Below are 26,869 nucleotides of genomic sequence, written 5' to 3' on the forward strand. Positions count from 1 at the left end.
GCCATCCTGCTCATGAGTAAGAGGATAGTCAGACTTGTGATCCTGGCTTTATCACTTATTATTTGGGTTGAATTAGTCTCTCTGGGCTTCAGTTTTCTCATCTATAGGATGGAGGCAATAGTATTACCTACCTGTTGTGGTTCTTGTGAGGACTGAATTAAATGGTAGTACATGTAGAAATTTTTTTTTTTTTTTACATGTAGAGCATATAACACACTGCCTGCACATAGTGTACATTATTATTGTGTTGGATTTTTTTGGCCATGTTAGAGATTTGGGTAGAATCTTGAGGTTGGCCAGTTTTAAGTAGTTCTTAAACTTACAGGTGCATCAGAATCACCTGGAAAACCAGTAAAAACGCACATGTCAGGGTGGAGTGGGTAAGACCAGGGTATTAACATTTTAACAAGCTTCTTTCTTGTTTTACATGCACAACAAAATTTGAGAACCACTAGTTCAAACCTTTTCTTCCTCTTGTGCTTAGGGAGGGCTTCAACAATAACAACAAAAATTATTTGGCTTGACTAGGCACTATATGGTAAAAAGGGAGTAAAATATCAGTTATCAAAATCTCTTCACCGATTTTTCTTTTAAAGCCTCTTTGGAATTTGTAGCATTTGTATTTAAAGGACAATGCAGTGTTATATTTCAGACCTAACATAAATCGTAATGACTGTTTCAGCTTGTTAACCGCTTCATTTGGAAGTGAGCTAGCTATATTTAATTTTTAACAATTATGGTCATAACAATAATATATACAAATGCACGCTTACACAGATTTTAAGACCTTTTTAAGCTTCTTAATTGGATATCTTTAGGTGGTGTTTTGTTTTTGAATAACCAGGGTTGGTACTGTTAGTGGTATCAGGCAGGGTCCTGGTAGGAAAGAGATTTAATCCTTGATGGCTCAAAAGAAGGGACTATTTGCAGAGGTTAGGGAACAAACAAGGGGTAGCAAAGCACCCAGGGACTAGCAACAGTGAGAAGCCGTTAATTTTCTAGTGATTACCAAAGCCCAGAGAGCTGACGTTGTGGAGGAGGGCCCGTGGGAGCTGTGGCCTTGAGGCATGCCAGGAGAGAGGGGGAAGTTCCCTGGCCTCCCCTCCCCTTGCCTTCGGGTCTCTGGTCAGTGACTTCATTGCTAGAACCTAACTGAAAACGGCTGGATGGGGAGCCCAGGTAATGATCTCTGCAGGCTCGTCCTCCCAGGGCAGGAGCTGTGCAGAGAAGGGCTGGGGGTGGAGTGGAGCAAATGGAGAATAACTAGGACATTAATTAGAACAGTTGGGAATTTGCGGCGTTGCCTTGGTGCATTTTAGCATTGTGATACACAGAATACCTGGGACTACTTGTCTTATATATGCTTTTAGGACTTAGTTATCCATTTTCTTATTTAACTGAAAAATTATTTTAGGGACTTTTAATGTTCTTTATAATCCAATAAGAAACGTAATCCAGGACTGTTAAACAAAACAAAACAAAACACTTATATCAGTGTATTGTTATACCTTGATGAGATTTTCTGGAATTTTCTTCCTTAAGTAGTTTTGGTCTAATGGAGTAAATGTCTTTTCACCTGAAAAGAAAAATCTTTTAACGACTAAATTAAAAAAATTTGCCAAGTTAACCAGTTCTTTACCCTCTGGAATGTATACTTTCTATTCATCTGGACTTTCTGGATAGCAAAAAGAACAGAACACACAGCCTTATGCGGTAACAGTTAATAGAAGAAGGACTACCGTATCAGGAAATACACTGAAAACTGTGAGAGCCGGAACTTGCCTTGTTTTTCTGGATCTCGGAAGTTTTCTTCCTTTGACAAGGTGCAGCCTTACCACTTCTCAGTTGCTCGTTTTAGTGAGAAATGTTTTTCTCCACAAAGATTTTCACCTCACACAGGTTCGGCTTTCACAGATTTTACTATAATTGTTCTTCCTCCCCAAACCTGTTTATTTATTAAAAAAATTTTTTTTTTATTTTAAATTATTATAGATGAACACTTACGGAGTGTCATGTATTGAAGTGTGTTCCCCCAAAGTATGTGTATCAGCTTGGCTAGGCCATGATTCCCAGTACTGTGTGATTTCTATCATTTTGTCATCTGACGTGATTTTCCTGTGTGTTGTAAATCCTATCACTATGATGTTAATAATAAGATGGATTAGCAGCAGTTATGTTAACGAGATCTACAAGATTAGATTGTGCTTTAAGCCAATCTCTTTTGAGATATAAAAGAGAGAAGCAAGCAGAGAGACAGGGAGACCTCATACCACAAAGAGCAGAGCCGGATACCACCGGTAGGAGAGCTTGTCCTTTGGACCCGGGGTCCCTGCATCTGAGAAGCTCCTCCACTAGAGGGAAAATTGCTGAGAAGGACCTTTCTCCAGAGCCGACAGAGAGAGAAAGCTTTCCCCTGGAGCTGATGCCCTGAATTCGGACTTCTAGCCTACCAGACTGTGAGAGAATAAATTTCTCTTTGTTAAAGCCATCCATTTGTGATATTTCTTTTACAAAAGCACTAGATGACTAAGACACAGAGCAAATTAGTTTCTCATTAAACAATTAATACACATATTGTTTCGTGACATTGGTTGCCAACCCCACGACAGGTCCACACTCTTGCCTTTTGGACCTTGAATTCCCCAATACCAGCTTTCCTGTCCCCTCCTGGCTTCTTGTCCTTGCCCCTGGGCTGGTGTGCCCTTTAGTTTATGGGCCTGTCTAATCTTTGGCTGAAGGGTGAACCTCAGGAATGACTTTAGTGCTGAGCTATAAGCCTATCCTGGGGCCATATTCTCAGGGTTTTCCCAATCTCTAACAGACCAGTAAGTCTGTTTTTTTTTTTTTTTTTTCCTTTGGTGAGTTAGAATTTTGTTCTACATTTTTCTCCATCTCTGTTTGAGACCCTCTATTTTTTATTGTGATCCCTGTCAGAGCAGTCGGTGGTGGTAGCTGGAAACCATCTAGTTGTGCTGGGCTCAGTCTGGTGGAGGCTGTGGTATTTGTGGTCCATCAGTTGTTTGGACTAATCTTTCCCTTGTGTCTTTGGTTTTCTTTGTTCTCCCTTGTTCCAGATGGGGTGAGACCGGTGGAGTATCTTAGATGGCTGCTCAGAAGCTTTTAAGACCCCAGGTGCTACTCACCAAAATAGAATGTAGAACATTTTCTTTATAAACTGTGTTATGCCAATTGAGCTAGATGTTCTCCGAGACCATGGTCCCCACGGCCCTAAGCCCAAAAATTTGGCTTCCCATTAAATTTCTGTGAAAATCTGTTGCAATTCATAGTTATCACCAACTGTCTTTTGCTAATGGCAATTTTACCAAGTTAATCTTAATTCTAGCTAAAGCTATCAATCCATGGTCTTTATTTTGAATTGATTCCTAAAGGTTATTAAAGAAAATAGTTCCTCTCCTTAAAGAGATGGTCTGAAGGACCCTAACATAAGAGCAGTACTCCCCCAAAGACAATTCAACTACATTTTATCATTTCTGTTTCATCTCTTGAGGGCCCCAGGGAAAGAGAAATACAAAATATTATTCATATTAAATAGCAGCTATGCTGGGTCTTGTTCCCAATTTTCAGAAAAGAAAGAGCTGTATTGCCTAGGATGGAACATGTTAATCAAACAACAAACATCGGGCTCTGAGACTTTAACATGTAAAGGATACCTCTGGATGTGTACAATATTATAATTAAGTCCTTTTTTTGAAGGGGGGTGTGTAGGGGAGACAAGTACGCTCTTTCTGTAGCACCTGTTCTTGGAATCATACATTTAGATATTTTCTCTGTAAGTGAACATTTTTTTTTTAAGGGGAGATTTCAGACTTTTAGGGAATCTTCTAAAAACATCTTTTTTATTTTTATTCGACACTGATAGGGTACGTATCCCACAGGAGAGAATTGAGACTGTTGGTTTTTCCATGTAATGCTTTTCAGATTTCCCTGATTTGAGGATTGAGTTATTCCAGAGAGAACTTTTCCCCTGTTCCTTGTTATTTTTTTTCTAAAATTAGATGAACCAGCTGTGTTGTGGTTTGTGGGCATGATTTGCTCCTGTTATTCTTTTGGTCTTAGTATTTGGGAAAGAACAAAGTGTATGCATGCATATGTGTCTGCAGAAGAATGTATTGGCTTCTCTGCTTTTCCTGTTCATCGTTGTTGCTCTTGCAGATTAGGAAAGCAAGATGATTTATTTATCTATTGTTCTTGAGGTTTTAAATGAAATCATTCCTTGTGTTGGTCACTGAGATGATGGAGAGAACAGATGAGTATAAAGTTTAAAACTTGTCATGTAATCAGATCATCATTTGGGAAGGTATGTATTAGTTTGAGAAAGATTTTCTACCAGATATTGGGGGTAGTGGTGTGTGGAAATTGAATGAGCTTGACTATATGACCAGATATCACTATAGATGTTTTAGAATTCAGAAAAACATATTTATTTTAATCAGAAATGTATATTTTATAGAGATAAATTCTACTGATAAGTTTGTTTTGGAGGGGCAGCAGCATAAGTTAAAAATTTATAAACCAGCTGTTAAATTTGGTCATTTTAATGAGTGATTAGCGAAAATGGAGATAGCCTGACGTCCGCTAATGGGGCTGTTAGTGTGTCAGAAGATGGACTTTGTTTATTAAAGGTGTGCTCCTGGGCTCTGGAACTGGCCCAGAATCCCATGAACTTTGGTCCTATTTTCTAGGATCTTGCTCTTGGACAGACAACGTTGACATAGATTAGAATTTTCAGAACACGCAGACAGGTGAATAGGTCAGCACGATTGGACAGTTGGGGGTTTATTCCAGATGGGCTGGGGAGTGGCAGTATATAGTAATGATGAATTGACCGAGTGATGTAAAATGGCCCGAGATTACTGCGGCTCTGTCAACTCTAACAATTCTTTTTTTTTTTTTTTTAACAATTAAAGAAAAAAATACTATATTTTAGGTGAAAGTTTACACAGCAAATTAGGTTTCCATTTAACAATTTTTAAACAAATTGTTCCATAAATTGGTTACATTCTTTATAATGTGTCAGCATTCTTATTATTTCCATTTTGTTTGTTCTGTTTCCATTAATCTAGCTTTCCTGCCCCTCCTTACCTTCTCATTCATGTATACACTTTAAGGAGTGAACCCTCGTTGTCTATGTGTACTCTCTGGATGCTTATTTTTTTTAACTTTATTGTGCTTTAGGTGACAGCTTGCAGTGCAGGTTAATGTCTCCTTCAAAAATTTATACATATATTGTTTTGTGACATTTGTTGCAAGCCCCAGAATGTGTCAGCACGCTCCCCCTTTCAACTCCAGGTTCCCTGTGTCCATTCATCCAGTTCCTCTCCCTTCCTGCCTTCTCCTCTTGCTTTTGGGTAGGAATTGCCCATTTGGTCTCATATATTTGATTGAACTAAGAAGCACATTCCTCACATGTGTTATTGTTTGTTTTATAGGCCCATCTAATCTTTGTCTGAAAAGTGGGCTTCGGGAGTGGTTTCAGTTCAGAGTAAGCAGGGTGTCCAGGGGCCATAGTCTTAAAGGGGTTCTTCCAGTCTCTGTCAGACCAGTAAATCTGGTCTTTTTTCGTTAATTTGAATTTTGTTCTACATTTTTCTCCAATTCTGTCTGGGATTCTCTGTTGTGATCCCTGTCAGAGTGGTTGGTGGTGGTTGCCCAGCACCATCTAGTTCTTCTGGACTCAGGCTGATGGAGGCTCTGGTTCATGTGGTCCTTTAGTCTTTGGGCTAATATTTTCCTTGTGTCTTTGGTTTTCTTCATTGTCCTTTGCTCTGGGCACGATGGGACCAATAGATGAATCTTAGATGGCTGCTTGCAAGCTTTTAAGACCCCAGAAGCTTCTCACCAAGGTGGGATGTAGAACATTTTCTTTGTGAATATGCCGGTTGACCTAGATATTCCCCAAGACTGTGATCCCCAGCCCCCTGCCTCAGGAACTCAGTCCCTCAGGGTGTTTGGATATGTCTAGGAAACTTCTGTATCTTTGCTTTGGTCACATTGTGTTGCCTTCCCCTGTGTTGTGTGTTGGTTTTCACTTCACCAAAGTTGACACTTGTCTACTTAGTGATTTTCCTTCCTCCTTCCTCCCTACTCTCATAACCATCAAAGAATGTTTTTTTCTGTTTGTAAACCTTTTCTTACATTCTTACAATAGCGGTCTCATACAATGTTTGTCCTCTTGTGACTAACTTATTTCACTCAGCATAGTACCCTCCAGATTCATCCGTGTTATGAGATGTGTTGCGGATTCATCATTGCTCTTTTTCGTTGTGTAGTATTCCACTGTGTGTATGTACCATAGTTTGTTTATCCATTCAATGTTGATGGGCACCTAGGTTGTTTCTATCTTTTTGCTTTTGGGAACAGTGCTGCAGTGAACTTGGGCGTTCATATGTCTATTCCTGCAATGGCTCTTATTTCTCTAGGGTATATTCCCAGGAGTGGGGTTGCTAGATTGCATGATATTTCTATTTCTAGCTTTTTAAGGAAGCCAAGTCATTTTCCAAAGCGGTTGTACCATTTTACACTCCCACCAGCAGTGCATCAGAATTCCAGTCTCCTTACAGCCTTTCCAACATTTGTTATTTTCAGTTTTTTTGATTAGTGCCAGTATTGGGGTGAGATAGTATCTCATTGTAGCTTTGATTTGCGCTTCTCTAATGGCTAATGGAAAACCCTGGTGGCGTAGTGGTTAAGTGCTATGGCTGCGAACCAAAGGGTTGACAGTTTGAATCCGCCCGGTGCTCCTTGGAAACTCTGTGGGGCAGTTCTACTCTGTCCTTTAGGGTTGCTATGAGTTGGAATCCACTTGACGGCACTGGGTTTATTTTTTTTTGGAATGGCTAATGATCGTGAGCATTTCCTTATGTGTCTGTTAGCTGCCTGAATGTCTTCACTGGTGAAGAACTCTAACTAAACTTTGAGGGCCACACTGAGTGTTTTACAAGGCATTCTTTAATTTTAATCCTTGCAATGACTCAAGAGGTAGCTATTCTTATTATCCCATTTTACAGCTGACAGCGTGGAGGTCCAAGGAACTAGCTAAGGTGATTCAGTCAGTGAGGAATAGAGCTGAGAGATGCCTCCAGGTAGTCCGGCTCCAGAGCCTTTGCCTGATTTAGAATTCTAACTTAACCTTTTTTCTCTTTTAAAAACTTAAATCTTTGAAAATTCCTCCAGGATTCATATTTTATGTCTTTTTATATATAAACAAGGGATGGTAAGTGTCTTGGTCATCTGGTGCTGCTGTAATAGAAATACTACACATGGATGGTTTTAACGAAGACAATTTCATTCTCTCATAGTCCAGTAGGCTAGAAGTCTGAATTCAGGGCTCCGGCTCCAGGGGAAGGCTTTCTCTCTGTAGGCTCTGGAGGAAGGTCCTTCTCATCAGCTTCCCTTGGTCTGGGAGCATCTCAGCACAGGAACCTCAGGTCCAAAGGACACTGCTCTGCACCAGGGCTTCTTTCTTAGTGGTATGAGATCCCCATTCTCTGCTGGCTTCCCTTTCCTTTTATCTCTTGGGAGAGAAAAGGTGGTGCAGGCCACATCCCAGGGAAACTCCCTTTACATTGACTCAGGAATGTGACTTGGTAAGGGTGTTACAATCCCACCCTAATCGTCTTTAGCATAAAATTACAATCACAAAATGGAGAACAACCACAGAATACTGAGAATCATGGCCTAACCAAGTTAATACATACATTTTTGGGGGACATAATTCAGTCCATGACAGTATGTCATGACACTCATGCAGCTGTTGCCCACTTTTAAGTCCAAGGCAGACAGCTCCTGTGTCATATCCTCTTTCCTGCTGAGGCCGGACACTCCCCCACATTCCTGCTCTACCCAGGGCTTGGCCTCTCCTGCCACTAACATCTCTGGGACACACCCATCCAAATGGTTCTTGCCTTCTGAACTCCTTAACAACTACCTGTTTTAATTACATATGTGATATGTTTGCTTTAAAAATACATATTCCTGTAAAATTTTGTGTAAATCAAATAAATAAAAAATTATAACTTTTTACTATCCTAGGAGAACTTTCCATTTAAAGGATTATAGGGCAAGTCTTTTTTTTTTTTAAACAAATGACTATTTTCTAGATTATACTAATAAAATAGAGATTTTTTCGCACGTTAGGTTTGCATAAACTTAGGTCAGGTTCAGTACACATTTGATATAAATACGCCAGAATAAAATTTGGTCTCATGTTGTGCTCCGTATTGCCAAAAAAAGGATTGGGTAACAGTTTTGTTTGTCTTTTTAAAAATAAATGCCATTTGTTGGATTTGCACTAAAATGTACCGTAGTAGGTTTATCTATGGTAATAAACCAAACCCGTTAATGTTGATTCCGACTCATAGCAACCCTATAGGACAGAGTAGAACTGCCCTATAGGGTTTCCAGGGCTGTAATCATTCTGAAGCAGACTGCCGCATCTTTCTCTCATGGAGCGGCTGGTGGATTCGAACCATTCACCTTTGGTTAGCAGCTGAGCAGTTAAACACTGTCCCACCAGGGCTCCTGTGGTAAGAATAATATCCTTTTAATAGATTTGAGATGTATATCACAGTAGAATTTTTTTTTTTTGCTATAAAATTAGGTAAGGAAGTTCTACCGTTCTAATGTTTAAATGCTGAAAATCAGTGTTTTACATGATTCTGAAATAATTTTTCTGAAAACAGGTAAATTTTAGAGAGAAATTTTTATTAAAAAATTGCTAAAGTTGAAAAGCAAAAAAAAAAAAAAAAGTTTGGAAAACATAACTTCACGTAGCCTGTGGTAAATTATTTTGGGTACCTAATACCATGCTAATGCGGCCATGAACCCAGATTGATTGTAATCCCTGTTCTGCCACTGAACACTTAACAGAGACTGCTCTGTAACCTTCCAATTAATAGATCTGCTGGCCTCGTTTAGATCACTATTCTTTCCAGCTGCTTCAGCTACTGACCAACTGATCCTCCTTTAAACTCCTTTCTTCCTATTCCTGGCCTTCTGTGGTCAGGCACTGCTTTGGGTCTCTGACTTTTTTTCTTCTCTTTTTGCTGTTTATTTTCCTCTGCCTCTGCCTTTACTGTTCATGTTCTCATAAAATCCTGTTCTTGGCACTTTGCTCTACTCACTCCATTCTTTCTTTTGATAATTATATCAGTCCCACAGTTCCAGTTCTCATCTTTAGGCAGATTTTCCCGAAATATCTTCCAAAGTCTTCTTGACCAGCATTTCCAAACCAATTTTTTACTGACGTCTTACAGTTTGACATGTTCCCATCAGATCTGTCTTCCTCTAGAAACTTGCATCTTCTCTTTCCCTTATTTCAGAAAATGGCACCATCCTTGTTTATTCTCAGACTCCTCATGCCCCTCTTTGCTCTTCACATGGCCGATTCTGTCAGTTGCCAGATCCTGTCCTGCCTGTGAAAGGTTGTCCTTCACATTCTACTGCCTTTGACTGAGTGCAGGCTTCATTACTTTTCCCACCAGACGTAGCTCCTTATATTTGGTCCTTTTCTTCCAGTGTACATTCTGCTCTGTACACTATCATTTGGGTTATATTTCAAAGTGGATATCTGATTGTAATAGTCTCTTCTTGCTCAATAAGACATCCCGGTAGCCCTTCAGTAATGATTTTAGAGTCCAAACTTTTATTGTGGAATTTGGGACCCTCTGTGACCTGATTGCTTGGTGTACTTTACCACCTGCGCACCCATCATACCTCTGCAATTACGCTGTGCTCTTGCCCCATTCATAAATTCCCCAAACAGGGCCCCGAACATGTTCTTAAACACTCTCACACGCCCATTCTCCCATTTCCCTACTCTTGCTTAAACAGACCAGTTATCTGGTGTGCCCTTTCCTGTAGCTAGTCTTAACCATTCTTTAGGACCTGCTTGAATTAAATCTTTCAAAGTAGCTTTCCCAAATTTACTATTTGGATTTATACTTGTATTATAATGTGCATCACAAATATGTGATGTGTCTGTATGTGTCTTCCTTTATTTGCCCCTACCGTCACTTGATAGTGAATGACTAGAGGGTGTGAACTGCCTAGCAAAAGCTTTGTAAGATTTTGTATAGGAGTCTCAGAAATCCTTTACTTTCTTAAAATGGTGAAGATTTTGTAAAGATTTTGTTTATATGGGGTATATCTATTGATGTTTACTGTATTAGAAATTTAAACACTATTTAATCCATTTAAAAATAAAAATAATAAATACATGTTAACAGAAATAAAATATTTTCCAAAAAAAAAAAAAACTTTTCCAAAACAAACAAAAATTAGTGAGAAGAGTGACACTATTTTACATTTTGTAAATCTCTTTAATGTCTGGCTTAATAGAAGACCCCTGGATTCTCTTCTGCTTATGCATACAATTTGTTGCAATATGTTGTTTTGGGTGAAGTACAGTCTATGAAGAAAATCTGGCCTCATGCAGATATGTAGTTGGGAAAGGGAGAAGTATTTATTTAGTCTGTTTTATACTTTGAGTGGATCTTTTTACCCATGCAAGATTTTATAATATGATGTATTTATTGGGCATTTGGAAATATTGATTTATTGAGCTATACAGATTTTGCAAATTTAGTAATATTAAAAAGCGTATTCTGATCTCATTAGAAATATCTTTAAGGATCAGGAAACTTTTTTATGCTCATGACGCAGATACAAGTTTTCCCAAATTCTGCTCTTCACTTGAAAACTCAAAGTTTTTCACATACTATCAGTTTTGTTTTCTTGTAATGACAGACTTCATACAAAAAAAAAAAAGTCTTCCAAATCAAAGTTTGAATAGCCGTGGCTTGTCAGTCGTTCTTTAAAGTAAAAACAGCATTCCATGGAAAAAACTGCAGTTCATAAAGTTCACTATTTGAGCATTCACATAGCCTTTCCCTTGAGAAATCATATTTTGTTATGACACAGAATCACTTTATGCTTACTTCCCATTTCTTCATACAGAATATTAAAAAGATGTATACTTGGGGGTTGAGCTGTATTAAAATGAATAATTTTTACTGCTTCATCAAGGCCATTCTTAAGTTAAACTAATCAGTTGATGTGTAGTCGTTTCGTACGACAACCTCGTGTGAGTCAGAGTAGAAGTGTGGTCCAAGTGTGATTTTCAGAAATTCTGTTGGTATTTCATGGCTTCCAAGGCTCCTCTGGGTGGACTCGAACCACCAGCCTTTCAGTTAGCAGTCAAGTGTGTTAATCATTTGCACAACACAGGGACTCGTAAGTGAAATTAGCATTTTTTTTACTATGGGTGCATGAGGGTGAAGAATACAGTGATTAATGGTATAGTTTGGTTCCACTGCCTTGATTCTAGCTAAAGTAGTAATAGACGTTTTATTCATCGTTTCTTTTGTACCATCAGTGGAAGCATAAACACGGTGGAAAAGACGTATGTTTTAGTGTTATTATGAAAATAATTTTGGCCTTGTTGATTGTCTTAAAGAGTCTTAGGGAGCTCTAGAGGGTCCGTGAGCCACACGTGGAGAACTGCTTGTCTAAGTAATTGTGCACTTGACTTGTGAACATCTTCAGGTTTCATGTAGACCAGACATGATGTTGTTGTTAGGTGTCATCAAGTTGGTTCTGACTCAGTGACCGCATGTACAACAGAATGAAACACCGTCTGGTCCTACACCATCCTCAAAATCGTTTGTTATGCTTGAGCCCATTGTTGAGGCTACCATGTCAGTCCATTTTGTTGAGGGTCTTCTTTTTTGCTGACCCTCTACCTTACCAAACATGATGTCCTTCTGCAGGGACTGGTCCCTCCGGATATCACGTCCAACGTGTGTGAGACAAAGTCTTGGGATCCTTGCTTTTCATGAGCATTTCTGGCTGTACTTCTTCTAAGACAGATTTGTTCATTCTTTTGGCAGTCCATGGAATATTCAGTATTCTTCACCAACACCATAATTCAAATGCATCAGTTCTTCTTTGGTCTTCCTTATTCATTGTACAGCTTTCACATGCATTTGATGCGATTGAAAATACTGTGGCTTTGTTTTTGAACACTTGAGAGAGATGTTTTGCAGCAGATTTCCCCAATGCAATGTGTCATTTGATTTCTTTACTGCTGCTTTTATGGACGTTGATTGTGGATCCAATCTTTTCTCCGTTTATCATGATGTTGTTTATTGGTCCAGTTGTGAGGATTTTTGGTTTCTTTATGTTGAGGTGTAATTCATACTAAAGGCTGTGGTCTTTGATCTTCATCAATAAGTGCTTCAAGTCCTCTTCACTTTGAGCAAGTAAGGTTGTGTTATCTCCATGTCACAGGTTGTTAATGAGCCTTCCTCCAATTCTGATGCCGCGTTCTTCTTCATTTAGTCCAGGTTTTCTGATTATTTGCTCACCATGTAGATTGAATAAGTATGATAAAAGGATACAACTCTGACACACCTTTCTTGACTTTAAAACACAGTATTCCTTTGTTCTGTTCGAATGACTTCCTCCTAGTTTATGTACAGGTTCCTCCTGAGCACAATCAAGTGTTCTGGAATTACCATTCTTTGTAATAGGACATGCAGAGAAACCTGGAATGTTAGAAACGTTCGTTTTCCTGGAGTTAATTTGATTCCGCTTCCTTGTAAGATAGTTGAAAAAATTTAGGCTTGAAGAGGTTTAAAAAACTTGATGAAAGCCACACAGTGAAATTACATGGCAGAACTGAAAGATAATTCATGACTCTTAGTTCAGAGTTCATTTTTTTCCTGTCCATATTGTGCACTTAAAAAATTTAGAGATAATTTTAGACACAATTTATATAAAGCTATGACTAGAAAATAAGTATTTCTTTTTGTGCTATAAATGTGGGTACTGTCAAATAAAATGTCTTGGGAGAGTGGTTTTTGAACTTTGTGACCTAGAACTCTAGGATCTTTTTTTTTTTTTTGTCTCTTTTTTTTTCCACTGAGCTCACATGAAATTACTTGCTGAATCGCATGGAAGATAAGATGAGAAATTGAGATAGTTCAACATCTAATGCATGATCAGTGCTATAAAAACTCAAAAAATACCGTGGTTAAAAAAAAAAAGACCCTGGTAAAAATCAGTATCATCAAATTTGATATTTAAGAGAGCATATGATTCTATAAAGAAGTGAAAAATTGAGCATGTTTTAGAGAACATTTCTTTTTAAAAATGTTTTCTTGTAGAAAATTTTAAACATATTCAGGAAAGGAGACAAAAACATATAAACCCCTGTTTACCCATCACCCATATTCAACAGTTACCAACTCATAGCTGTTTTGTTTTACCTTTTTCTTTATAATTATTCTTCCTTGCCGTGGATTATTTTGAATCACATCTCAGATGTCGTTATCATTTCATCATCCATAAATATTTCAGTTGGTAAGAGAGAGTATTTCTTAAAACTTATAAATAGGCGTATATAATGAAATCAAGATTTGTTATCTAAAATAAGTTTGAATTAATCTCTCAGAAGCCTTCTAGCCCAAACAATACAAAACAGAAACAAAGAAACAAAAAAAACATCCTTTTGGTCCTGCCGTCCCACTTGTTCCTTTTCCTAATTTCTCTTCCTCTACTCTTGAAAGAGAAGACTGTATTAGCTGTTTTTATTTTTTTCTCTGCTCACTCTTTTGTTCCTTGCGGTATAATTTCTGCCTCAACTCCCGTGCTGAAAGTGATTCTATTTCCAAATGCATTGGCTTATTTTCACTTGTCATCAGCCTCTTCTGAATTATTTGATGATGCTGGCATCCCCGTCTTGTTGAGACTTTTTTCTCTTGGCTTCCATTGCAGAAGTCTCTGTCAATGTACTTTCTGCCTTTCTCTCTCCTTTATCTTTGTTGTTCTCATTCTTTCTTTAAAATGTCAGGTTTCTCTTTTACTGCTGTACTAGTAATTCTCTACTTTGTCATACCTGGTGAACCTTTTTATAACAATTATTTTGCAATACATCCTTTATTATATCAAAATGAAATTAGTAGACAATATAACCTATATGTGGGGGCAGCGCAAGTACAGTGGTGGACTTCTTGCCTTCTGTGTGGGAGACTGGGGTTTGATTCCAGCCTGCGTACTACATGCGCAACCACCTGTCTGTCGGTGGAAGCTTGCACGTTGCTATGGTACTAAACAGGTTTCTGCAGACTAAGACTAGGAATGGCTTGGTGATCTTCTTCCAAAAACCAGCCAATAAAAACCCTGTGGATCACAATGATCCAATTAGCAACACATCGTGGGGATGGCACAGGACCAGGCAGCATTTGGTTCTGTTCTTCATGGGGTCCCCATGAGTCCTGGGCCAACTTGACCACAGCTAACAACTATATACAGGTAATCCCCAACTAACGATGTGTTTGAGTTACGACGAACTGTACTTAAGACCATCTTTTTTTTTGATACATCTTATCGTTATTAATATGTACTGCATATAGTGTTGCAGCGTGAAATTTGCTGACGTTATTATTCTCAGATGTAATGTTTCCAATTCTCAAAGACAAATAAAGATGGGATTTATAAAGATACTGATAATAAAAGGCAATAATAATGAAAACTAAAAAAAAAAAAAAAAAATTCCACTTACCTCACGACTGACCTACGACGGAGTGGTTGGCAGAACGGAGCCTTGTCATCTAAATCAGGAACTACCTGTATATATAGCAGTCCTGGTGGCCCAATGGTTAAGTGTTTGCTTGCTAACCAAAAGGTTGGTGGTTCGAACCCACCCAGTGGCTCTATGGGAGAAGGAGCTGGCCATCTGCTCCCATAAAGATTACAGCCTAGAAAACCCTATAGGGCAGTTCTACTCTGTGACATGGGGTCACTGTGAGTTGAAGTAGATGGCACCTAACAACATAGTATATATATTAATATAATGGTGTAAGTATAACATAAGATGAAGAAATTTATGTTTAATTATGTATTTCAGTATGTGGAGACTAAGAATGTTAGTAATCAGATGCTAACATTCCATATGTAGAATAATCATGAATGCAGCAGCTGCAAATTAGAGTAACATATGTGTGTATTATATTGGCGACTCTTCAAATAAATATGATCTTGTTCCCACCTAGGACTTGGAATTTGTAGTTGCTGTGTTGCCACTGGTAAGGGTAGAGTCTGCATGGTAACTGGGTTAAGAAAATTCTTCTGTTGCCATTAGCAGGTGCCGAGGAGAGCATGTGGGTCTCCCCTGGGTTGGGAACACATACAAAAGGTACAGCTAGCTGCCTTGGCTCTCAGCATGGGGGTCTGCACTAGATTAGTCCTTGGATGCTTTGAATGAGATGTCTTGGCAACTGTCCAGACTGGAAATATACCTTCTCAGGTTGCAAGCCTACCTTGGCTTATCTGAGAGCAGCGTATGGGGATAGCAGTACCCTGGGTGGGTGCCTGCTTTGCCAAAGATCAGTCTGCTACCTTGAGAGCGGTGCTCTTTATCTGTTGACAGTCTGGGAGCACATTGCCAAATACAGGTCAGGAGGCGTATATGACCTGTAAAAGAATCCTCCTTTTCCAATTAGGCTATTCAAGGCTTGTGCTATATTCAGTTGTTATTTGTTTAATGTTAATTTTGTTATTAACAATGTTGAAGTCAGTCAAAGTTTAGTAATTCATTTGTTTGAGGGCATATGGCCTCTTATCAGAAATTCAGTAGTGCTACTCTTGTAAAGGGAGCCCTGATGGGGCAGAGGTAGAGGTTGAGAGCTTGGCTGCAAACCCAAACGTCGGCAGTTTGAATGCAGCAGCAGCATCTTGGAAACCTTATGGGATGGTTCTCCCGTGTTCTATGGGGTCACTATGAGACGAAATAGACTTGACGGCAACCGGTTTGGTTTGGTACTCTTATAAGGAATGGTAAATAGCTTTTTTTTTTCCTTCCTCAGTTGAGTATTTTATTGTCTTTCTTTAGTTATTGAGAGAACAACTAGACAGAAAACTCAGTAAGAATAGAGACGATTTTAACACTGTCAGCCACCTAGATCTGATATTTATAGAACATTAACATCAACCAATACCAGAATACATATTCTTTTCAAATACAGTAGAACACTCACCAAGGTAGATAATATATTGGGCCACAAAATAGGTCTAAATACATTTAAAAGGATAGAATCATTCAGAGTATTTTCTTTGACCACAAAGAATTTAAATTTTTAAAAATAAACACACATCCAAATCCCTAAATATTTGAAAATTAAAAAACACTCTTCCAGATACCTATGGATCAAAGAAAAATTTACAAAGAAGTTAGAAAATACTTCAAACTGGGTGAGGATGAAGATGTCCCACTGCTGTCGAGTCAATTCCGACTCATAGCGACTCTATAGGGCAGAGTAGAACTGCCCCATAGAGTGGTAAATAGCTTTTTAATGGAGTTGACTAATATGCTCCTAATAACAGTAATTAGTAACATTTGCAGGGTAGGTTGAATTCTAATATGTAGACTGGTGCTTTGTTTTGCTGTTCTAGAATGTGTAGCATATCACTGCTTTAAGATTTCAACCTACTCATTTTTTAATACTCAGTTCAGTTTGTCGTGGTCCTCGTCCTTCACTCTTTCCCCACCGCCATGCCCCATGCGTCCGTGAATACTTTATGTTATCACTTTAAATATTGTTGTATGAGGTAACTTACTTGTCTTTCTCCTTCAGTAGATTAAACTCTGTGTGGCTAGTGGTTTTGTTCTTGTGTTTTCAAGGCCTCATTCTTTGCCCTGTTATAATAAAACCAGAAAATGAAACCTGTTGCTTTTGATTCCGACTCATCGTGACCTGTAGGACAGAATAGAGCTGCCCCATAGAGTTTTCAAGGAGCGCCTGGTGGATTCAAACTGCCGACCTTTTGGTTAGCAGCTGTAGCACTGAACCCCCCTACACCACCAGGGTTTCCCCTGTTATAATAGATGCTCAGTAAATGTCTATTTACTGAGTGAATAATTGCATAACAAGTTTGAACTGTGACTATATTGTCTATATTAAAAATTGTTTTTTTTCTCCAAATAAGAATTCTAAGTCATTCCATTAACATAAAATCTCTTAGGAGTCGTGAGATTGGGACACTTGAGGGCTTAATAAGCCAGGGCAGCTGGAATACTGGAGGAAAAAGTAGTATCAGCAATGGTATGAAAGAGTTTTTTTTTTTTTAATGGAAGGTGAAACAGCTGAAACTATCTAGGAACCCTTTCCTTACTAATTTGAAATGATGCAATACAAGACACATGGCAGAGATCATTTCTACACGCGAAAATCATTTTTAAGCTATGCTTCTTTGTGTAACTACTCAAACCAGTTGCCGTTGAGCTGATTCTGACTCAGGGCAATTCCATGTATGTCATAGGAGAACTATGCTCCGCAGGGTTTTCAGTGGCTGATTTTTCAGAAGTAGGTTGTCAGGCCTTTCTTCTGAGGTACCTCTGGGCGAACTCCAACCTTCAACCCTTCGTTTAATTGCTGAGCGCATGAACTGTTTTCACCACCCAGGGACTCGTACAACTACTAGGGTTAAATAAATCCTTTTGAGAAATTACAAACCTAAATTTAATGAGTTTGTGCATGTTCCTTTTTTTTTTTTTTTTTTTTAACCTCTATCCTGCAGTTTTGTGTACTGTTTTTTCAGGGCTCAGAGTTAGAAGCCTCATTGTGGAAGAAAGATTGTTCACCTGTAAACATATATATACTTGTAGCATCAATTTGAGTTTCCACAGAATTTATTATATTTCTGGATGAAAATTACTTGAAAGATAATACTTTTTTCTGATTATAAAGGCAATAGCTATCCTTGTGGAAAGTTTAGAAAATATGAACTGTGTAAAGGAGGAAATAAATATCATAACATCACTATGTAGATAGTGTTACTGTTTTTATGTATTCTTTGTTTTTAAAAATTTATTAATTCTCCCTCATTTACAAATCAAATATTAGTGTCTGTTTTCTTCAAGATTTTATTCTTTTGTAATCACTAATTTATCTTGGAGCATGGTTGAAATGTTATTTTAAAAATTGTAATATTTAATCACTTTTCTTCTTTTCATTTACCACTGAGAAAGAAAAATCTAACCTTTTGGTTTGTTATTAGGGAAGTTTTTTTTCCTGTTTTTTTAATTTTATTTCATATTCATCACTAAAGCTTCCCCTTTTTTGAATATTTTTAAAATTGTACTCATTTTAAATTACACAGCTAATAAGTGAATGCATTCTTTTGCCAACAACCAATCAAAACAATACAGATATAGGTGACATTTCCTTAGGCCACCTCCTGGTTACTCTTCTCTCTCCAGAAGAAAACATTGTTACTATTTCGATTGGTATAGTTCTCTATATGTTACTGTAGAGTTTTTCGGCTTATATGGATATGTAGTTTTGTATGTGTTTTAACGTAAAAGATCTGTGCTGTAGAAAATGTTTTCCAACTTGACTTTTTCATATGACAGCAGGTCTTGGATGTGCATGTTGGAACTTACTGTCTTTAATTGCTGCATGACTTTCTGTAGTCCAGCTGTAGTACAGTTTATTAGACTACTTACTTTATTGATAGACATTTAGATTGTTTGCAGTTTTTCTTTATTACAGTGCTACAACACATATCCTTGGATGTACCTCCTTACTTAAAGGCTTATTCTTGGAATTGCTGGGTCAGAGAATTTATCAGTTAAGAGTCCCTGGGTGGTGCAAAAAGTTAACGCACTCTGCAGTTAACTTTTTGGAAGTTGGAAGTTTGAATCCACCCAGAGGCGTTTTGGAAGAAAGGCCTGGCAATCTGTGTCAGAAAAACAAGCTATTGAAAGCCCTGTGGAGCACATATCTAGTTTGACACACATGGGATCGTCATGAGTTGGAATCGACTAGATGGCGACTTTTTTTTCTTTAGCCTTGGCTAACAGTGAGAACAACTCAACAGCTCAGTGCTATCAAGTTTTACATTTTATCCCCATGATAGTGACAAAAGTATCTCGTTGTTTTAATTGTACATAATAATATCTTTCTTACCTGGAAATTTCAGAATTTTATGATAAAGATGGATAACATACATTTTTCTGGTATCATTCTTTATAGAGACGTGGCTGGTTGTGTGAAACATAGACTTTATGTTAAGCAAGATTAAAAAATAAGTTGAATTTGTGATTTTTATATGAAGAAACACTTAACTTCCCCCTCCCCCCAAAGTCATTTTAGTTTAGTTTTCATTTGAGTCGAGCTGATGCAACAAAAAAAGTATTCTTTGCTCTTAGTTTCCGGAATCAGATATTTTGATGGCTAAGACCTTGGGAAGCATTCCTAAATGTAACAAAACAGTTTGTTTAACAAAAATATGGAACCAAGGCACCGGTACTATATTATGATTTAGAAGAGTGTAGAAATAGGAATAGACTTTACAGTGTTTTGAAAAATAGCGAAGTAATGAATTAATTAAAATTCAAATATTATACTCGAGAATATCTTTTGCATTGTTAAATTTATTTAAGTATTTTGTACATTCATCACTGGCTTTTGGTTAGTAGCAACTGATCTATATGATAAACAAACTGAAACAAATAATATGGTGTCAAAAGGATTATAAAACACCCAGCTAAGTTTGTAAATAGTTCCCTCTAACATAAATGCCATTTTTGCTAGTGCTGTCCTTCTCCATTTTGATAACAAGTTACTTATAATGGCCAATGTCTAAAACATCTTACAAATATTGCACAGTATTGTATGTTTCCATCTATATCTTATGGTTTCTTGAGAATTGTGCAGTAAGTGAATGGTTTTGTTGAATTATTTTAATGGTATTTGGTTTTGTATGTTTTGTACTGGTTAAGTAAGAATAAGTAAAAGGAATGGTTTTAAAAATTAAATTCCTGCAGTCACTTTTTCTCATTTTACGGAGGGGAAAAAAATGCTTTCAAAGTGAACCAGAATGTAAGCTAATTATTTTCCTAATTATTCCTACTTCCTTTTGACTTTGCTAATTAAGTTCTTATTAAAAATTGTTTTCTTTTTTAAAGTGTTTTTAAGGCAGTATATTTACGTGCTTTAATTGGCATAGTTGCCTTTCATTCCTGTGATACTTTATGTAGTATGTCAGTTTTACTTCAGGAACTGTATGTTATGTTCATTAACATTTATGGATATCAGCAAAAAGTCATTGTGAAAGAACACTTAAACGTGATGCTAAAATGGTCTTTAGTATATTACATTTTTTTTTTTTTTCTATAAAAGACAAGGTATATGGGATTTCTACTACCATGTGTGGTTGTTTTGGGGGATCTAAGATCTCTAATCATAAACCCATTAGAGGTTCTGTAGAGATGAATTTATCATGGCATATATCTGCTTCCTTAGAAACTTTAATCTTTGCATCTTAGATTGTATTGTTTATACAGGGTCTAACTTAAAATATAGGTGTTTAACCATTGGGTTGAAGAGGGTATTCACTACTTATCTGTTCAATCAACAGATATTTAATAATTCCCTATATATGATGTGGGGCCCTGGTGGTGCTCTGGTTAAGAACTTGGCTGCTAATCAGAAGGTCAGCAGTTTGAATCTACCAGCTGTTCCCCGAAAACCCTATGGGGCAGTTCTACTCTGTCCTCTAGGGTCGCTGTGAGTTGAATTCGACTCCACAGAAGCAGGTTGTATATATGATGTACTGTATTAGGTGCTGGCAATATGTGGATAGGCAGGGCATGATTCTTCTCCTCAAGCTTTAAGAAGAGATTGAAATTTAACAGCAAAGTACAAAACGAACTAAGCAGATACTAATTCTATATTAAGTGAAAAGCAGCATGTGTGGTGGCCCTGTGGAGGAAGGAGCACCTAATCCTGAGAGGGCTTTTGGTGGAAAGCATCAGGAAGGAGGAGAGATGTGGTTAATTTTTGAAGCAGTGAATAGAATTGCAGTAGATGGAGAACAGGGGTGAAGCCTTTCTGGGAGGAGGAGTGCAAGTGGAATGGTTGGGGGCACAGAATACTTGTTAAGTGTAGAAAGATACCCTTGGAGAATTTGATCCATTCAGTAGAGTGAGAGGGATACTGTCTGAGCACTTCCATCTCCAAAATGGAGTTTTCAAGTTGATATCTGCTGGGCGATAACTCAGCTTTCCAGGTTTTGAAGATTACATGTGTTTCCTCTAATGTCTCTTGGAAAAACTTTTTCTATTCAAGATAAGACAAGGGAAAGGGATGGGGGACTGGGGTGTTACCTAAACCTTACATGGACAGATGAGGAGCTGTGTTGGAGTTCAGGGTGAGACTAATTATTCTGAGTAACCTTACTCCAAATATTAAAGTGAGGTGAGTCTTATAAAGTACAGGCAGGATAATGGAAATAACTTTCGAATGGTCTTCACAAGTTCTTTGGCTTAATAGAATTTTCATAAATAAGCACATCTTCCTTTGTATTTTGAGTCTGATTTTCTGCTGGACATTTTGTTGGAAGTTGATAAGTTAAAATGCGGTTAATATTAATTACCTTTATTTGTATCTGTTTAAAATAGCTTTATGTTGTATTAGATTTACCTTGTTTCTGTCCTCTTTCTTTTATCCTTATGTTCAAGATGATGGCACCTTATTGCTGCTGCTTCCACAGAATCTTATTTTTTATCCTTTCTCAATAGCTGGTTAAAAAGGGAAGTAGAAAAAGGGCTTTTAGGATTTAGTCATTTCACATGTTGATTACTACAAATCTCTTCTAATTACGCTTTTGCATGCTGTTCATTTAGCTTAATGTACTAAGTGCATTATCATTTTCTTAACCACTTTGTTGCTTTGACTGTTACCCTTTTCATCCTTGCTCTGATATCCCATCCCTAGATTCATGTTTCCTTTCTCTTCTTTTCCTTTTCCTTTGAAACCTATTCTCCATCTGTCCTTGTTTTCTTGCCCCGTATCTATTATTTTTGTACTTACTATCTCTTAAGCTGAAAACAGATTATCTCTGTTTGTCTAACCAAGGATTCTGGCTGTCTTCATGCACCTCTCTGAAATCTACTTGTTTCAAATTTAGCTTTTCACAGAAGAACAAGTGATAGTCTTTGATAGCCTGAGATAGCTTTTTAGTCTCTATTTTCTCAAGGTGCCTCTGATTTTCTACCAGTATTTTAGTGTTCTTTATCCTCTGGGAAATAGCCTACAGGGATAAGGCCTTGTTTTGACTTCACGTGTAGATCGTATGTGACTTCATATATAGATCATATGGTTTACTTAACTGGTAACCCCACTTGTGAAATTAGAACATGCAAATAGACTAGTTAAACGGGGCTTCAGCACCCCATCTCTCCTGTATTCTGGTGACCAACCCACAAGGTGGAGATCTTTATTTTAATAATGAGATACTTTGCAGAAGGGATAGTTTCCACCTCTGATATGGCATTTGATATCTCATATGTTATTATCATTTTAAACATCCCACCTTAGCTGAGAAATACTGATGAATACTGTAATTAGACAAGGCCTTGGGCTCTGTCTAAGAGGTCAATAAAATGGATTATTTTGGCAATGAAAGCAAGGCTTCTCTACTAAAGTCTTCTTGTTAGGTGCCGTCGAGTCGATTTCAACTGATAGTGACCTCGTGTGACAGAGTAGAGCTGCTCCATAGGGTTTTATGGGGGCACATTGCCAGTCTTTCTCCTGTGGAGCTGCTGGGTAGTTTTCAAAAACCAACCTTTTGGTTAGCCGAGAGCCTAACCGTTATACCACCAGGGCTTCCATCAAAATCTAGGACCCACATATCTGTGGTCATTTTGGTTGTCATTTAGTGTTTGCCAGGATTATTGAAATACTTGGAAATTTATCATCTATTTTGAAACACAACTACATGAATTTTATTTATATTCCTGAATCTTCTAAGTGGGAAAAGCAAAAGGGCACACTGTATTTTAGGGAGAAGCATGGGATTACCATGAGCTGGAATTGACTTGGGGACAGCTGGTTTTAAAGTGATGGAAGGAAGAAGTTTGAATATAGACCTTGTTCATCAGTGCTTGCCTTCTGTGGGACCATGAGAAGGAGCCACAGCGGAAGGACCTTTTGTATGACTGGTGTGAGAGATCTTAAATGAGGGAAGACTTTACGCAAGGGTCTGGGAGTTGGGAGGGAAATTTGAAATAACCAGGGTTGGGCACAGAGAATGGAGGTATGGTTGAAAGTCAGAATTAGGAATACAATAGTCAGCCTGGGGAAAACCAACAGACCATAGGATGTGGCAGTAAGGAGCAGAGTGAAAGGGAAGTAAGTACTTTTTTTTTTAAAAATACGTTATTGTACTTCAGATGAAGGTTTACAGAGCTAACTAGCTTCTCATTAAACAATTAGTACACATATTGTTTTGTAACATGGTTACCAGCCCCACAATATGTCATCATTTTCCCTTCTTGACCTTTGAGTTCCATATTACTAGCTTTCCTGTTCCCTCCTGCCTTCTAGGTCTTGCCCCTGGGCTGATGTGCCCCTTTAGTCTCATTTTGTTTTATGGGCCTGTCTACTATTTGGCTGGAGGGTGAACCTCAGGAGCAGCTTCAGTAGTGAGCTAAAAGGGTGTCCGGGGGCCATACTCTCCGGATTTCTCTGGTCTCTGTCAGGCCAGTAAGTCTGGTTTTTTTTTTGCTATTTAGAATTTTGTTCTCCATTTTTCTCCAGTTCTGTCCTGGACTTTCTATTGTGATCCCTGTCAGAGCAGTCAGTAGTGGTAGCCAGGCACTATCTAGTTGTGCTATACTCAGTCTGGTGGAGGCTGTGGTAGCTGTGGTCCATTAGTCCTTTGGACTAATCTTTCCCTCGTGTCTTTGGTTTTCTTCATTCTTCTTTGCTCCCGAAGGGGCAAGACCAGTGAAGTATCTTAGATGGCCGCAGGAGTGAGTACTTTTAAGTAAGTGGAGAAAAAGAAGAGGGTGGATTGAAGAACAAAGAGTACTGGAACAGAGGACTAGAGTACCAGCGTGTTGGGGTTTGAGGGTTGCTGCTGGAGTTTGAAACTCTGTTAAGGACACCTGAGAGCCATTTGTTGTTTAATTTGTTGATCCTTAGAACTGAGGACAAGGGTAGAGATTTAAGGAGCCACTTCATAGATCATTATGTTTAGTGTTCCATGCATAATTTTCTCTGTTCCTCAAATATGGATTTGCTGTATGGGTAATGTGAATAAATGTAAATTTTCATTTTTTCTTATCATTTATTCAATGACTTTTTTTGAGTGCCAACTCCATGCCAGGCTCTTATAGCTCTGGAAAAGGGAGAGAGAAATGTAAATAAGTAGTCTCTTCAAAATTTTTTTTTTCCTAATGCTGGATAAAAAGAAGAATAAGTTAAGTTTAATGTGGAAGTTGTATTGGTTCATCTGTGATTCTCCCAACAAGTTAATCTTTTAAAACACAGAGACTTTCTCTTGTTGGAGAGTCATGGCAACATATGCCATAAGAAAAGCTGAAAATTCTGTTAAAGTGCCTCTTTTGGGAAAAGTGGTGTAGGATAGTAATTAAGAACACAGGGTCTTAATTTGTCAGGTTTATGCATCTTTTCCTTTGTATTTAATGACTTTTTGTGCCTTGTTCTAACCCTGGTGGCATAGCAGTTAAGAGTTTGGCTGCTAACCAAGGAGCCAGCAGTTCAGATCCACCAGGTACTCCTTGGAAATCCTGTGGGGCAGTTCTGTTCTATCCTTTAGAGTCTCTATGAGTCAGGATCGACTTCACAGCAGTGGATTTTATATAAACTTTTAGAAGCATTATTGTTTGCTTTTCACATGTAGATCTATATTCCACCTATGTATGATTTTCATGTATGATGTGAGGTAGGGTAGAGCTCAAGTTTTATTTTATTTTCCAAATCCAAGGATATCCAGTTGTCCCTTTAGCATTTATTGAAAAATCTATCTTTCCCCATTATTCTGCATTGCTACTTTTGTTTTAAGTCAAGTATTTGTATAAGTCTTTGTTCTGTTCCGTTGGCCTATTTGTCTATTTATGCACTATCACCACATTGTGATATTGTTGTAGTTTCATAACTGCAATAGTTCTTCAAGGATGTTTTAGCTACTTTTGGCCCTTGTATTTCATATAAATTTTAGCATCAGTTCGTCAGGTTCTTAAAAAAAAAAAAAGCTGTGGAAATTTTAATGGGATTTTAATTTTAATATGCATCTTGAGATCACATCTACAGTATTGAGTCTACTCATCTAGGATCAGGGTATATTCCTTAATGTATTTAGGTCTTTGTTCTTTTCTCTTAATAATGCTTTATAGTTTTTTCTGTGGTGGTCTTACATATTTTTTCTTTTTAACGTTTTACTTTTCTAATTTCAGACTTTTGAGAGAGTTGCAAGAACAGTACTATACAAAGGATTCTTATATACGTTTTACACAGATTTCTCAAATGAACACCTTACACACACACACCCCACTCATAATTTTTTTCTGAACCTTGTGAATGTAAGTTGCAGACATGCTGCCCCTCTTCCCTCAAATGTTTCAGTATTTCCTGATAACAAAATTAATCTCTTAACTGACCACAGTACAGTAACCAGTACTATTATTTACAATCTACAGATCTTATTCAGAATTCACCAGTTTTTCTAAATATGACCTTCATAGTGAAAGTAAATCCCAGCTCATGTATTGCATCCAGTTGTCATGTTGCTTTAATCTCCTGTCATCTGGACCAGTTCCTCATCTTCCCTTGTGTTTCCTTTTTGAGGAACAAAACCCAGTTATTTTGTAGAAAGCCTCTCATTTTGGACTTGTCTGATATTTCCTCATGATAAGATTCAGTTTACATTTTTGGCGTGAGTACCACAGAAGCAGGGCTTTGAACGGGTTCATTCTGGTTTGAACACCTGCTGATAATTTGCATTTCTAACAAGTTCCCAGGTGGTGCTAATGCTGCTGGTTAGGAACCAGTCCTGAGAACAACTAGTAGACCAGTGCTTCTCAAAATTTATTATACATAAGAATCACCTGGGGATCTTGTTAAATGTAGATTCTGATTCAGTATATCGGATTCAGTATATATTCTGATTCAGTATATCAATAGATCTGATTCAGTGTACCAGCAGGGGTTCAAACTGGAATGAACCTGTTGAAGCCCTGCACAGAAGTGGTGTATTGCGGTGAGCAGAACTTTTGATCATTTGGTTAAGGTGGTATCTGCCACCTGTGTGTAAAGTTATTATTTTCTGCTTTGTAGTCGATAAATATCTTTGGGAGATGTACATATTTTAAAATTAGATTTATTCCTAGGCATTTGATGTTGTTTGATGTTATTGTAAAATGGTGTCTTAAAATTTTTTATTTTCTAACTATGTTTTGTTAGTACATAGTGTACTTGGTTTCTATACATTGATCAAATACCCCACAGACTTACTAAGCTCACTTATTATTAATAAGCGACAGGTTTTCCATTATGAATATATCAAAATTTGTTTATCTGTTCATCTCTTGATGGATATTGGAATTATTTCTAGTTTTGGGCAGTTATGAATAAAGTTGCTGTAAGTATTTGCATATAGGTCTTTATGTGGAGATTTCTCTAGGGTAAATACCTAGGAGGTTTCAGGTAGTGTGGTAAGTAGTATGTGGAGTTCCAGTTGCTCTGCGTCCTTGACAGCACTTGGCATGGCCAGTTTTTAAAATTTTACCTTTCCTTGTGGATGTGTAGCGGGATCTCATTGCGATTTTAATTTGCATTTCTCCAATAACTCTAATGTTGAGCATCTTCTCCTGCACTTATTTGTCATCCATAATAATTTTCATTGATTCATCTTGTCATTGATTGGTTTTTTTGGGAATGTTAAAACAGCCTTGTTTTCTTGGAATACCGGATTTGGTTGTGATGTATGATACTTTTTTTTTCTGGGTTTGTTTTGCTGGTATTTCTTTAGGATATTTGTT

The 26,869-nt window shown here is 37.7% G+C and overlaps 1 protein-coding gene across 6 annotated transcripts in view; it reads left to right on the plus strand.

Annotated features, from left to right (window-relative positions):
* MYO6 (myosin VI) overlaps positions 1 to 26,869 on the plus strand; it is a 170,317-nt gene that overhangs the window by 6,627 nt on the left and 136,821 nt on the right. Inside the window, exon 1 of one of the 6 annotated variants that reach the window (XM_049895903.1) lies at positions 744 to 1,179. The exons of the other annotated variants lie outside the window; for them this stretch is intronic. The gene's annotated coding sequence lies outside the window, so the exon portion shown is untranslated. Of the gene's footprint in view, positions 1 to 743; positions 1,180 to 26,869 lie in introns of those variants that run through there. 6 annotated transcript variants of the gene reach the window in all.

Source organism: Elephas maximus, chromosome 1 (assembly GCF_024166365.1).
Source record: "Elephas maximus indicus isolate mEleMax1 chromosome 1, mEleMax1 primary haplotype, whole genome shotgun sequence".
In the NCBI taxonomy this organism is placed as follows: Eukaryota; Metazoa; Chordata; class Mammalia; order Proboscidea; family Elephantidae; genus Elephas; species Elephas maximus.